The sequence below is a fragment of the Rhinopithecus roxellana genome, chromosome 9 (genome assembly GCF_007565055.1).
Source record: "Rhinopithecus roxellana isolate Shanxi Qingling chromosome 9, ASM756505v1, whole genome shotgun sequence".
NCBI lineage: Eukaryota > Metazoa > Chordata > Mammalia > Primates > Cercopithecidae > Rhinopithecus > Rhinopithecus roxellana.
The window spans coordinates 140221290-140234925 of NC_044557.1; positions in this window are offsets into that span (position 1 = coordinate 140221290).

The following is a 13636-nucleotide window of genomic DNA, read 5'->3' on the forward strand; positions in this document are numbered from 1 at the left end:
ATTTACCTTTCTGTATTGATATCACATGTCAAAATTAGGTAACAAAATTGAATTAATATTTATTCTACTGCATTTGTATTTCTTTTCTTATCTTGGTTAGTGCAGAGGAAGGGTCTAGTTTTTCTTCCACAAATGATACTCAGATTCTCCGCCATCCCTTATTAAATGTTTTATTTTTTCCCTAGAGATTTGAAAAGCCACATGAGAAGACAATGTTTATGTTTTTTATAACTCTTCTCTTTTCTATATCCATGTGCAACCCTCACTGTGTGTGGAATAAAATTGCTTCTACTTATGACACTCACTTTATTTGATTTTTTTTTTTTTTTTTTTTTTTTGCCTGGCAAGTTATTGCTTAATTTGTTTCACCTATTATGAATTCTATGGGTCACCATTCTCCTTGTCTTTTCCAAAGATAGCATAATGAGCTGCCCTTAACCATCTGCCCTGTAATTTGCATGCCTGAGAAAGAAGCTTACTTTTAAACCCTTCTCTAGTGACAGAATCCAAAGATCATGAGAAGGCACATCAGTTCAAGAAAAGGTACTATAACCTGTTGGTATTTGAGGCTTGACTACTTGGAAAAATGACCTGAAGGTTCAGAATATGTACTAATTTGCAATTTAGCTGAGAAAGAAATTTGGATGACATATGCTGTGAAGTTGGTGTATAGGAGCATCACTTAGCTGGAGAGAACTTAATGGATCACACACCATCATCATTGCACCATCATCAATGAGACTCTATTATTCAGCCATACACAGAGAAACTTCTAAATATTTTCTCCATTTTATTGAACAAGAACTCTGAAAAGAATGGAATCCTCAGGAGCTGATAAGGAAAAGGGACTCAGGACACATACAATTAAAAACTTAGATAATAGCACAAAAATTATTTTAATAAATGTTAAATTACAAATGTTAATTAAAGATAAAAGGTAGTACACACTTTGGGAGGCGAAGGTGGGTAGATCACCTGAGGTCAGGAGTTCGAGACCAGCCTGGCCAACACGGTGAAACCCCATCTCTACTTAAAATACAAAAATTAGCCAGGCGTGGTGATGAGTACCTGTAATCCCAGTTACATGGGAGGGTGAGGCAGGAGAAATGTGGAGGTTGCAGTGAGCCGAGATTGAGCCACTGCACTCTAGCCTGGGCGACAAGATAGAAACTCCATCTTAAAAAAAGGAAAAAGATAGTACAGACTGTTTTTGGTATAGATTTTTAAACCTTATGATTTTTGGTAAAAATCCATGTGAGCATTACTGCTAGAAAGGGAAATTTCATTTCACAGAAGAAAAACAATCTATTTCCCTAATTATGAGAATTCCTAGGTGACTTGGTAGGTTTAAATCCAAGTTTAACACCATGACTTTTCCTCTCATTTGGAAATTGAGGGTAGAGACTGGACCTTGTAATTTTCCTAACACTGTTTTCCTTTTGAACAGTAATAGATTCAGAATGTATTAGGTTGAACTAAACACGATTGGAGCTTATGTTAAAAAAGTTTCCTAAATGATTAGCATATATTTATTGCTTTCCAGATATTAATGACATCCATTAGTTAATTTGTTCATGCATGCAGCCATGACTCTGTTCATTCGTGACAATCAAATTAGAAAACATATAAAGTCCCTTAGCAAACTAAAATAGTACACAAATATATATGTTATTATTATATCTATTTCTACATAATTAATATCTATATGGTTAATGCCAGGTTAGTTGACACAGGAAATGCTACGAAGAGGTGATTGATAATTTGGTCAGAGCAAAACATGGCTAGTTATTGACGCTTACATCACAGGCAGAATTGCTGCAGCTGAGAAGGACAGAATGAAAGCAGGGAAGTAAGCATATAATGACAGTGAGTTGGAGAACATTTGATTTAGAAATAAGGCTATGAAAAGAATGCAATAATTAAATCTGAGAAGGCTACTATGAGGATTCAGGAAAGGAATCATTAAAATATTAGGAGGAAAATAAAAGTTATCAGACGTGGCGTTTGCTGTGAAAAAGTCACATATCGTGGTTCTGGAGTAAGCCAGGTAAATGTGGGTCTCTGACATTCACTAAAAACATTTTCTTCAAAAAAACATAAAAAAAAAAACAATATTTTCTGGATATATAAAAATGTCACCAAATTATTTAGTAGTTTGTCACCATACGATCTATAGTACACGTGAAAAAATACATTCTAAACAAAAAAAGTGAATTATCTTGTTTAAAATTACACAATTTTGAAATAGATTCTCACTAAATAGTCATTTGGTAATCTTTTGACACTAAAATTTTAGATGATGCTGAGAATAAGCTCAGCTAGAACTACAGACCCTCCAAAATGAGAAAATGTCAATGTTAATAAATCAGGAGGTAAGCAAAAATGGTTATAATTACTATGAGGTAACATCTGTATCAGGGTTGAAGCTAGTCAACTCTTAGTCTTTCCAAAAATAGAATATTCTCAGTATTTTAAGTTTCTGTTGAGCTATCAGACACATAATTTTTGAAAACTTTTCTGAGTTGAGCACAAATAGAATCAAACTGTATCCAATTTTAACTCCTATCATGAGCCATGAATGTAGCTTAGAAGCATGAGAATATACTTTGTATACTTGTTAGATTTTAAAAGAGAGAAATTAAGATGTTTAAGGAAAGTATTTTAACGGTTAACTCAAACTTTGTTCTAGAGGTGCAATTTCTTTTCCTGCCATCATTCTTTAATAATATTGATTCCTTCTGTTGTCTGATGAATGTAGTCATCTCAAGTCTTACAAGGGTGGGTTGTAAATCCAACAAACTGAAAAACTGCTGACTTTGAACTGGGGAGCAATAAAGTTAATAGCCGTGTATTCTAAATTTGACATAATGATGTGCATCACTCTCAGAAATAAATATAGTTTCTTAAATCAGAGCGTGAGAAATAACCAGATTTGGCATGCACACCAATCTAAGCAGAGTCATAGACAGGGGAAGAACACAATGTAGCATCCATAAATAAAAAATATATATAATATTGACATTATAACATACACATTTTATGGTCTTTCCAGATGGAATAAGAACTGTTTAACAAGGATTTTAAATACAGTAGCATGATTATCAGCATTAAGATATAGAAATTTCAACTTTGGAATGAAAAGAGTGAGAACTTTTCACTATTCGACATAAAATAAATGGTCCTTCTCATGATTAGTTATCTTTACCCTCAACTATCCTTTTATATATGTATTTTTTAAACATGATCTTACTGTGTTTCAGTCTGGAGTGCAGTAGTGCTATCTCTGCTCGCTGCAACCTCATCCTCCTGGGCTCAAGTGATTCTCCTGCCTCAGCCTCCTAAATAGGTGGGACCACAGGCGTGTTCCACTCAGTCCAGCTAATTTTTGTAATTTGTAGCGATATGGTCTCCGTCTGTTGCCCAGCACGGTCTCAAACCCTGGGGCTCAAGCTTTCTACCCACCTTGGCCTCCCAAAGTCCTGGGATTAGAAGTGTGAGCCACTGCACCTGGCTCAAATACTCTTAAACCTAAGTAATCCAGCTGTCCTCTTGTTTCAATATCACATTTCAAGTAGTCATTTAAGTCTTAAAGGGTTGGAAACTTCTAACTTGCTTCTTTCACATTTCACTGATGCCTTTCAAAAATCTGAGACACCTATGTGCAACTTAACTATATTTGCATATGAATTCCTCTGATTTGGGAATGCTATTCATAAATAATTGTCATGCTGTCATTTTAAAAACCACCACTCAGGTGTACACATTCTAGACACAAATGCATGAAGTTTTAAAATGTGGTCCTATAATATTTCAGAGGGTATATCTTCATTTAAAAATGTTTGACAGACAACATGGGACACAGATTAAGATTCAGTTGTTGGAATTGAGAATGAAATAATTTGTCAGAAGTTTACCTAAGACCAATTATAAATTACCTTGTAGGCAATCCACCACTTGGTCTTTAAATTTTCTCCAAGTGTTAGTTTCTCTTCTTCCTGACAATCCAGGAGACAAAGTTTAACAATTAGAACTACTTGATCACAGGTTCACCAAACTTTCCATTATCTTTTGAGTGTGCTGTCCTTCAAATCTCCAGTTTTCATCAAACCTGTGATGTAACCTTTTGGTTTCTACTCCAGAGCTGCCAGTGAAGGACATGTGAGATGTTACAGGGTCTGCACTACAAATTTATTATTTCCAATGTGATTAAGGCCCCTTAACAGGCCAATATCTTTACTTGTTATTTATCCCTTCAGTATCTAATCTAAGCTATTTGGTAATCTCTTCAAGCTCCAACTGAACTTCCCTTTTCCTTTACACTCAGCAAAATATCAAATTTCATGCCTTCCTGAGAAAAGTGAGATGAAGAAACTTGACTTTCCTCCAGATACGGACTCAAACATGCACACTTCCCTAGATACGCTTTCGTCAGGCCAGCCACTAATGCCAGAGGGTGACTTTATCCCTACAGCCCCTGCTGTTCAGAGATAAAAACACATTCCCTTCTGACCTGAATTCTACCTCTTTCTGTAGCCTCCTAACTCTTTCCAATCAACTGTGCTTTCTTTTTTGATTTTTTTTTTCCGTTTTCTACTTCTTCCAGCACCTTCTCCTTGGTTTATGAAAATGTCTTCATACAAAGGACTCAAACTCATCCTTTTTTATGGCTGCATAGTATTCCATGATGTATATGTGCCACATTTTCTTAATCCAGTCTGTCACTGATGGACATTTGGGTTGATTCCAAGTCTTTGCTATTGTGAATAGTGCTGCAATAAACATACGTGTGCATGTGTCTTTATAGCAGCATGATTTGTAATCCTTTGGGTATATATGATGCAGCTGGAAACCATCATTCTCAGCAAACTATCACAAGAACAGAAAACCAAACACCGCATGTTCTCACTCATAGGTGGGAACTGAACAATGAGATCACTTGGACTCCGGAAGGGGAATATCACACACCTATCACGGGGAGGGGGGACGGGGGAGGGATTGCATTGGGAGTTATACTTGATGTAAATGACAAGTTGATGGGTGCTGACGAGTTGATGGGTGCAGCACACCAACATGGCACAAGTATACATATGTAACAAACCTGCCTGTTATGCACATGTACCCTAGAACTTAAAGTATAATAATAAAAAAAGAAAAAGTCTTCATAAAAGCAAATAAATATTTTAAAATTAAAATTTCTTTAGTTGACATTTTCCTCAATCTATTTCATTCCTTTTCCTTTTTACCACCACGATTTCTCAATCAATTGCAATGTGCCTTCATCCTCATCATCAGAGAAAACGTTCTAAAGTCACCACTGAGCCTAAAATCACTTATTAAAAATTTCTCCTCCTTTAACTTGATTCTCTCCCATACCATTGAATCTTCTTTCTCAGCCAATTTCATTAACTATTTTTTGGTTTATTTTTTGCTTTACTTTTCACAAAATGCTCTCTATTCAAGTTCAGGGATTTCATGATTCTTAAAAGCACTTCCATAAAAGAGGCCTTAATTCCTGTCTCTGGGTCCAGAGTTCACACACTACTTCGACCGTATAAGTTGAAATTCACATACACATTTTTTTCTAGATATTTTCACCTTTCAATTTCCTGAAAGTATTTTAAATTTAACATTTACAACACTTAGTTTAAGTAGTTCAAATATTAAAAGGTGGAAAAAGTAATCTCTCTCCTTTCGAAAATCAAGGGAAAACAACTTCATAAAATGATGACTGCACCTTTGATAAAATAAGAAAACAATCATAACTCCTAATTACAATCTCTGAAGATAGAATTGTGAATTTCAGTAAAATTTTTCCTTGATGGAGAGAAGGCACACACTTATTAAGTTACCCCAAAACAGACATCATGAGCTCCATCAGAATTCTCTCACTTGGAAAAAAGAATCTGACTGAGTAGTTGTGCTGTTTGCCACACGTCAGATCTTTATTTTGTATTACTAACTTAAAACGTGAGGAACAAAGAGGAATAATTTTTATGTAAAGCAAGCTGCTGGAATAGGATAGGGGAGACTACGGGACCAAAACTATAATATAAACAACACAGTCTCCTCGATCTTGCAAGGAATAAAAATAATAAACAATAACCTGAGTAACATAGCAAGTCCTGATTTCTACTGAAAAAAAAAAAAAAATTGCCAGGTGTGGTGATGTACACCTACAGTTCCACCTACTTGGGAGCCTGAGGCAGGAGCATTGCTTGAGCCCAGGAGTGGAAGGCTGCAGTGAGTATGATCATGCGACTGCACTCCAGCCTAGGTGACAGAGAGAGACTTTCTCAATTAAAAGAATAAAATAAATAAATATAATATGAGGGATCAGTTAGAGTGGTGGGAAAAACTACAGAGAGAGGATGCAAACCTGCTAAAGGTGGGAAGGTTCTGCAAAGCCCTGGGGAAGAATAACTGAAGGCAGCTCTTCTATAACCCTGAGGCAGAGGGCAAGGAGTAGGTACAAGGGAGTATTGCGGGGATTTATCTTAAACAGGCTTGTTAACTTATGTTGACCAGGAACTGACCTTTGATCATCCTGGAGCACAAGCACGTGACATACCCAGAAAGGGGAACAATGAATGTTAATTACCTACAGGTTGTGTGGACTCCAGGTTTTCCGCATTGTGCCTGCACTGAATAAAAAGCAAGCTCCCGTGGCTGCTGCTACTGGGGCTGCTGCTCTCTGGCCACTAGGAGCTCGGCAGTCATCTAGTTGCTCTTACACTGCATACCTATGTCTGAGTACTCATTTCATCCATCGGCCAGGGTCTGTGGAAGATACCCCGCAAAATAAAAAGAATAAATACAGTGCTGTGATTTGAATGTCTCCTCCAGATCTCATGTTGGAATTTAATTGCCAGTGTACCATTGTTAACAGGTAGAGCCTTTCAGAAGTGATTAGGTCATGAAGGCTCTATCTCCATGAATGAATTAATGCTGTTATCATGGAAGTTTAGCCCCACTTTTCTCTTTGTCTCTCACATGTTCTCTTGCCATGTGATACTTCTGCTGTGGAATGACCCTTGCCAGATGTCAGTACCATAGTCTTGGACTTCCCAGCTCCAGAACCGTGAGCCAAATAAACTTCTATTGTTTATAAATTACCCAATTCATGATATTCTCTTATAGCCAAAAAAAAAAAAAAAAAAAAAAAAAAAAAGTGTACTAAGACACATGGAAAGACAGAGCTTTAGTTAAAGCCAGGGAGGTTTAGAAAAACTAAACTATTGCAAAGTGATACCTAAAGCTGATTGTTGTTAAATTTAGAGAACACAGAATGAAGCATATGAGATATAAAGGGCACTTCACTCTCCTGACCCCTTCTCCATTCCATCTTTTAATAAATATTTAACATAAAAATCCCCCATTCAATGATAAGTTATATCTGGAAGGGGTTCAACATGGATGCATGTAAGGACTACAAGAAAAAGCACTGATAGAACCATGGAAACAAATGGCAGATGAATATGAAAAAAATTCATGAGAAAATGGGTGAATATTATGAAGAAGCATTACTCCAACAAATCAAATAAATTAAAGAAAACCTGTTAGCTGAAACAAAAGCTCAAACAAGAGACACAAAATCTCAAAGAAGAGAGTTGTTTTAAACAACAAACAGTAATCTGCCATAAATCAGTGAGAAAATGATTTAAAAATCAAGGCCATTCTAGAAAAGAGGAGAAATATGAACACATTCCACAGATAGCACAGTTAATCACAGGGAGAAGAATTTGGTCAAAATAAATGAGTGAAGAGCAAGGAGTTAAAACTACACACAATATAGAGATAATTAGTATCCCTAACAAGTAAAACAACAGAACAAATCAAATGGCCAAAACATTCAGTCTTTTGAAATTATAAATAGAAATCTATAGTTTGTAATGTTCATTTCCAGAGGAAGTATTGAATAAAAAATGAATGTCAATGAAGATCAATATAGTTAATTACTGGTAATGGTAATTAACTATAAAAGTAGCAATCCTATAGGATACCCAGTTGAAAAATCAAGTCACGTATTAAAGAGGTAAAAAGCAAATTTTTCACTTCCCCTTTAACGCTAAAATAATAGTAAAGCAATGTCTTCAGAGTCTTCAGTGACATTACTGTGACTCAATGATTTTTTTACTCTTCTTAGTTGTTACTGCTTGTAAAGGAGACAGATATGTTCACAAAGGCAGAAATTCAAGAACCCTGAGATATGTATAGTTAGAAAAATACCTGTGCCCCTACAAAATGCCCTAACTGAAGAGGACATAAGGTAAAAGTTGTACAACTTCTCATAACTAAATAAAACAAAACAAAAAACTATACCACTGACAACATAAATTCTACAAATCACTTAATTCTCTATTTGCTTTTACAACCATAATAATTCTTTTATTTATTTATTTATTTATTTTGAAATGGAGTCTCGCTCTATTGCCTAGGCTGGAGTGCAGTGGTGCGATTTCGGCTCACTGCAAGCTCCACCTCCCAGGTTCACGCCATTCTCTGCCTCAGCCTCCCAAGTAGCTGGGACTACAGGCACCTGTCACCACGCCTGGCTAATTTTTTGTATTTTTAGTAGAGACAGGGTTTCACTGTGTTAGCCAGAATGTCTTGATCTCCTGACCTCGTGATCTGCCCACCTGGGCTTCCCAAAGTGCTGGGATTACAGGTGTGAGCCACCACGCCCAGAATACAACTATAATAATTCTTTAAAAGCAGTCTTTACAGTCACACTCCAGTTTCTCTTATCATATACTTTTTAAAAACCCATACTTATTAGATATAAATTACATACTGGAATATTCCCATTTAAAATATTTATCTGATTTTTAATAAATTTACTGTATTGTGTAACCATCACCACAATCTAATTTTAGAATATTTCTGTTACCTCTCTGTAATTCTAACTGCTGGTTTACAGTTAATTCTCATTCCCACTCATTCCCAACAACCAATAATCAATTTTCTATCTCTATAGATTTGTCCTTTCTGGTTTTTTTAAGTTTTATTTTAAGTTCAGGGATACATGTGCAAGTTTGTTACATAGGTAAACTTGTGTCCTGGGGGTCTGTTGTATAGATCATTTCATTATCCATGTATTAAGCCTAATACCTCCTAGTTATCTTTCCTGATCCTGACTCGCCTCTTATCCTCCACTCTCCAATGGGCCCCAGTGTGTATTGTTTCCCTCTATGTGTCCATGTGTTCTCATCATTTAGCTCCCATTTATCAGTGAGAACATACAGTATTTGGTTTTCTGTTCCTGCATTAGTTTGCTAAGGATAATGTCCTCCAGCTCCATCCATGTCCTTGCAAAGGACATGATCTCGTTCTTTTCTTACAGCTGCATAGTATTCCATGGTGTATATGTGCCACATTTTCTTTATCCAGTCTATCATTAATGGGCATTTAGGTTGATTTCATGTCTTTGCTACTGGGAATAGTGTTGCAATAAACATACGTGTGCATATGTCTTTATAACTGAACAATTTATATTCCTTTCAGTATATACTCAGTAATGGAATCTTCGGGTTGAATGATATTTCTGTCTCTAGGTCTTTGAGGAATTGCCACAGTGTCTTCTACAATGCTTTAACTAATTTATACTCCCACCAAGAGTGTAAAAGCATTCCTTTTTCTCCAAAACCTTGCCAGCATCTGTTATTTTTTTACTTTTTAGTAATAGCCATTCTGACGGGTGTGAGACGGTATCTCATTGTGGTTTTTATTTGTATTTCAAAAGATCAGTTTTTGATTTTGTATTTCAAAAAATCAGTGATGTTGATCTTTTTTTGTATGATGTTGGCTACACATATGTCTTCTTTTGAGAAGTGTCTGTTCACGTCCTTTGTGCACTCCTTAATGGGGTTGTTTGGTTTTTTTCTTGCTTTTTTTCCTTGTTTAAGTTCCTCATAGATGCTGGATATTAGACCTTTATCAGATGCATAGTTTGCAAAATTTTTTTTCCCATTCTGTAGGTTGTCTGTTCACTCTGATGATAGTTTATTTTGCTGTGCAGAAGCTCCTTAGTTTAATTAGATTCCATTTGTCAATTTTTGCTTTTTTCGCAGTTGGTTTTGGAATCTTCCTCATGAAATCTTTGACCATATCTATGTCCTAAATGGTATTGCCTAGGTTTGTTTCTAGTTTTTTTATAGTTTTGAGTTTTACATTTAAGTCTTTAATCTGTCTTGATATAATTTTTGTACATAATGTAAGAAAAGGGGTCCAGTTTCAATTTTCTGCACATGACTTGCCAGTTATCACAGCACCATTTATTTTCCCATTGCTTATTTTTGTCAGTTTTCTTGAAAACCAGATAGTTGTAGGTGTGTAGTTGTATTTCTATGTTCTCTATTCTGTTCTATTGGTTTATGTGTTTGTTCTTATACCAGTGCCATGCTGTTTTGGTTACTGTAGCCCTGTTGAATAGTTTAGGTCAGGTATTGTGATGTCTCCAGCTTTGTTCTTTTTGCTTAGAATTACCTTGAGTAAATTTTAAATAAATTTTAAAATGATTTTTTTCTACTTCTGTGAAGAATGTCAATTTAGTTTAAAGGGAATAACTTGAATCTATAAATTGCTTTGGGCAATATGGCCATTTTCACAATACTGATTTTTCCTATACATGAGCATGGAATGTTTTTCTATTTGTTTGTGTTATCTATGATTTATTTTAGTGGTTTGTAGTTCTCCTTGTAGAAGTCCTTCACTTCCCTTGTTAGCTGTGTTCCTAGGTATTTTATTCTTTTTGTGGCAATTGTGAATCTGAGTTAATTCATGATTTGGATCTGAGTTTGACTATTGTTGGTGTATAGGAATGCTAGTGAGTTTCTTACATTGATTTTGTATTCTGAGACTTTGCTGAAGTTGCTTATCAGCTTAAGCAGCTTTGGGGCTGAGACGAGATGATGGGTTTTTTTTTTTTTTTTTTTTTTTTTTTTTTTTTTCTTGAGGTGGAGTCTCGCTCTGTCGCCCGGGCTGGAGTGCAGTGGCCGGATCTCAGCTCACTGCAAGCTCTGCCTCCTGGGTTCCCGCCATTCTCCTGCCTCAGCCTCCCAAGTAGCTGGGACTATAGGCGCCCGCCATCTCGCCCGGCTGTTTTTTTGTATTTTTTAGTAGAGACGGGGTTTCACCGTGTTAGCCAGGATGGTCTCGATCTGCTGACCTCGTGATCCACCCGTCTCAGCCTCCCAAAGTGCTGGGATTACAGGCTTGAGCCACTGCGCCCGGCCGATGATGGGGTTTTCTAGATATAGGATCATGTCATCTGCAAACAAGGATAGTTTGTCTTCCTCTCTTCCTATTTGAATACCTTTCTTTCTTTCTCCTGCTTGATTGCCCTGGTCAGAACTTCTGATACTGTGTTGAAAGGAGTGGTGAGAAATGGCATCTTTGTCTCATGCTTGTTTTCAAGGGGAACGCTTCCAGCTTTTGCCTATTCAGTATGATATTGGCTGTTGGTTTTTCATATATAGCTCTTATTATTTTGAGTTATGTTCCTTTGATACCTAGTTTATTGAAAGTTTTTAACATGAAGGGATGTTGAATTTTATCAAAAGCCCTTTTTTTTTTTGCATCCATTGAGATGACAAGTGCTTTTTGTCATTAATTCTGTTATGTGATGGATCACTTTTATTTATTTCTGTATGTCGAACCAACTTTGCATCCCAGAAATGAAGCCTACTTGTTCATGGTGGATAGGCTTTTTAGTGTGCTTTTGGATTGGGTTGCCAGTACTTTGTTGAGGATTTTTGCATTAGTATTCAGTATGGATATTAGCCTGAGGTTGTCTGTACTTTGTTGAGGATTTTTGCATTAGTATTCAGTATGGATATTAGCCTGAGGTTGTCTTTTTTTGCTGGATCTCTGAAGTTGACTTTTCTTGCTGTATCTCTGAAGTTGTCTTTTTTGTTGCATCTCTACCAGGTTTTGGCATTTAAGATGGCGCAGGCCTCATAGAATGAGTTAGGGAGGAATCCCTCCTTTTCAAATTTTTGGAATAGTTTCAGTAGGAATAGTACCAGTTCTTCTTTGTACATATGGTAGAATTCAGCTGGGAATCCATCTGGCCATGGACTTTTTTTTTTTTTTTTTTTTTTTTGGCTGATAGGCTATTTATTACTGCCTCAATTTCAGAACTCATTATTGGTCTGTTCAGGGTTTCCATTTCTTCCTGGTTCTGCCTTGGGAGGATATATGTGTCTAGGAATTTATCCATTTATTCTAGGTTTTCTAGTTTATGTGCATAGAAGTGTTTAAAGTATTTTCTGATTGTTGTATTTCTGTGGGGTGATGGTAATATCCCCTTTATCATTTCTGATTGTGTTTATTTGAATCTTCTCTCTTTTTCTTAGGCTAGCTAGCAATCTATTTTGTTATTATTTTCTTTAAAAAAAAATCGGCTCCTGAATTTGTTGATCTTTGGAATCGTGTTTTATGTCTCCATCTCCTTCACTTCAGCTCTGATTTTGGTTATTTGTTGTCTTCTGAAAGCTTTAGGTTTTGTTTGCTCTTGGTTCTCTAGTTCTTTTACTTGTGAAGTTAGATTGTTAACTTGACATCTTTCTAGCTTTTTGATGTCGGCATTTAGTACTGTAAATTTTCATCTTCACCCTGCCCTAGCTGTGTCCCAGAGATTCTGGTACATGCCAGCATCCAGGCATCAGAGAACCCAAGCTGACCAGGAGCAGAATGGTATCCAGCACAGCACGGTTGCTCTATGAAATTGTGGCTAGATTGCTTGTTTCAGCAGTCCCCCAATCCCATTCCTCCTGACTGTGTGAGACCTTCCAACTTGGGTCTCCAGCCACCTCCTACAGGTATGTTCAGGCTGGCAACAGGTCCATACCCTGCTAAGATGGAGTTCCCAGAGGAAAGGGCAGGCTGCCATGTTTGATGTTTCACAGGCTTTATTGGTAATACTTCTAGGTACTGAAAAACCCACGGCAACTAGGTTTCTTTGTTCTCATTAGTTTCAAATAACTTCTTGATTTCTCCTTGATTTCATTATGTACCCAAAAGTCATTTAGGAGTGGGTTGTTCAGTTTCCATGTAGTTTTATGGTTTTTAGTGAATTTCTTATTCTAGAGTTCTAATTTGACTGTGCTGTGGTCTGAGAGACTGTTATGATTTCAGTTCTTTTGCATTTGCTTAGGAGTGTTTTACTTTCAATTATGTGATCAATTTTAGAGTATGTCCATGTGACAATGAGAAGAATGTATATTTTGTTGTTTTGGGTGGAGAATTCTGTAAATATTTATTAGGTCCATATGCTCCAGAGCTGAATTCAGGTCCTGAATATCGTTGGAAATTTTCTGTCTTGACTATTGGTCTAATATTGTCAGTGTGATATTAAAGTCCTCCACTGTTATTATGAGGCAGTCTAAGTCTACTTGAAGATCTCTAAGGATTTGCTTTATAAGTCTGGGTGCTCGTGTGTTGAGTGCATATATATTTAGTATAGTTAGGTCTTCTTGTTGAATTGACCCCTTTACCATTATGTAATGCCCTTCTTTGTCTTTCTTAATCTTTGTTGGCTTAATGTCTGTTCTGTCACAAACTAGGATTGCAATCCCTTTTTTTCTGTTTGTCATTTGCTTGGTAAATTTTCCTCCATCCCTTTATTTTGAGTCTATAT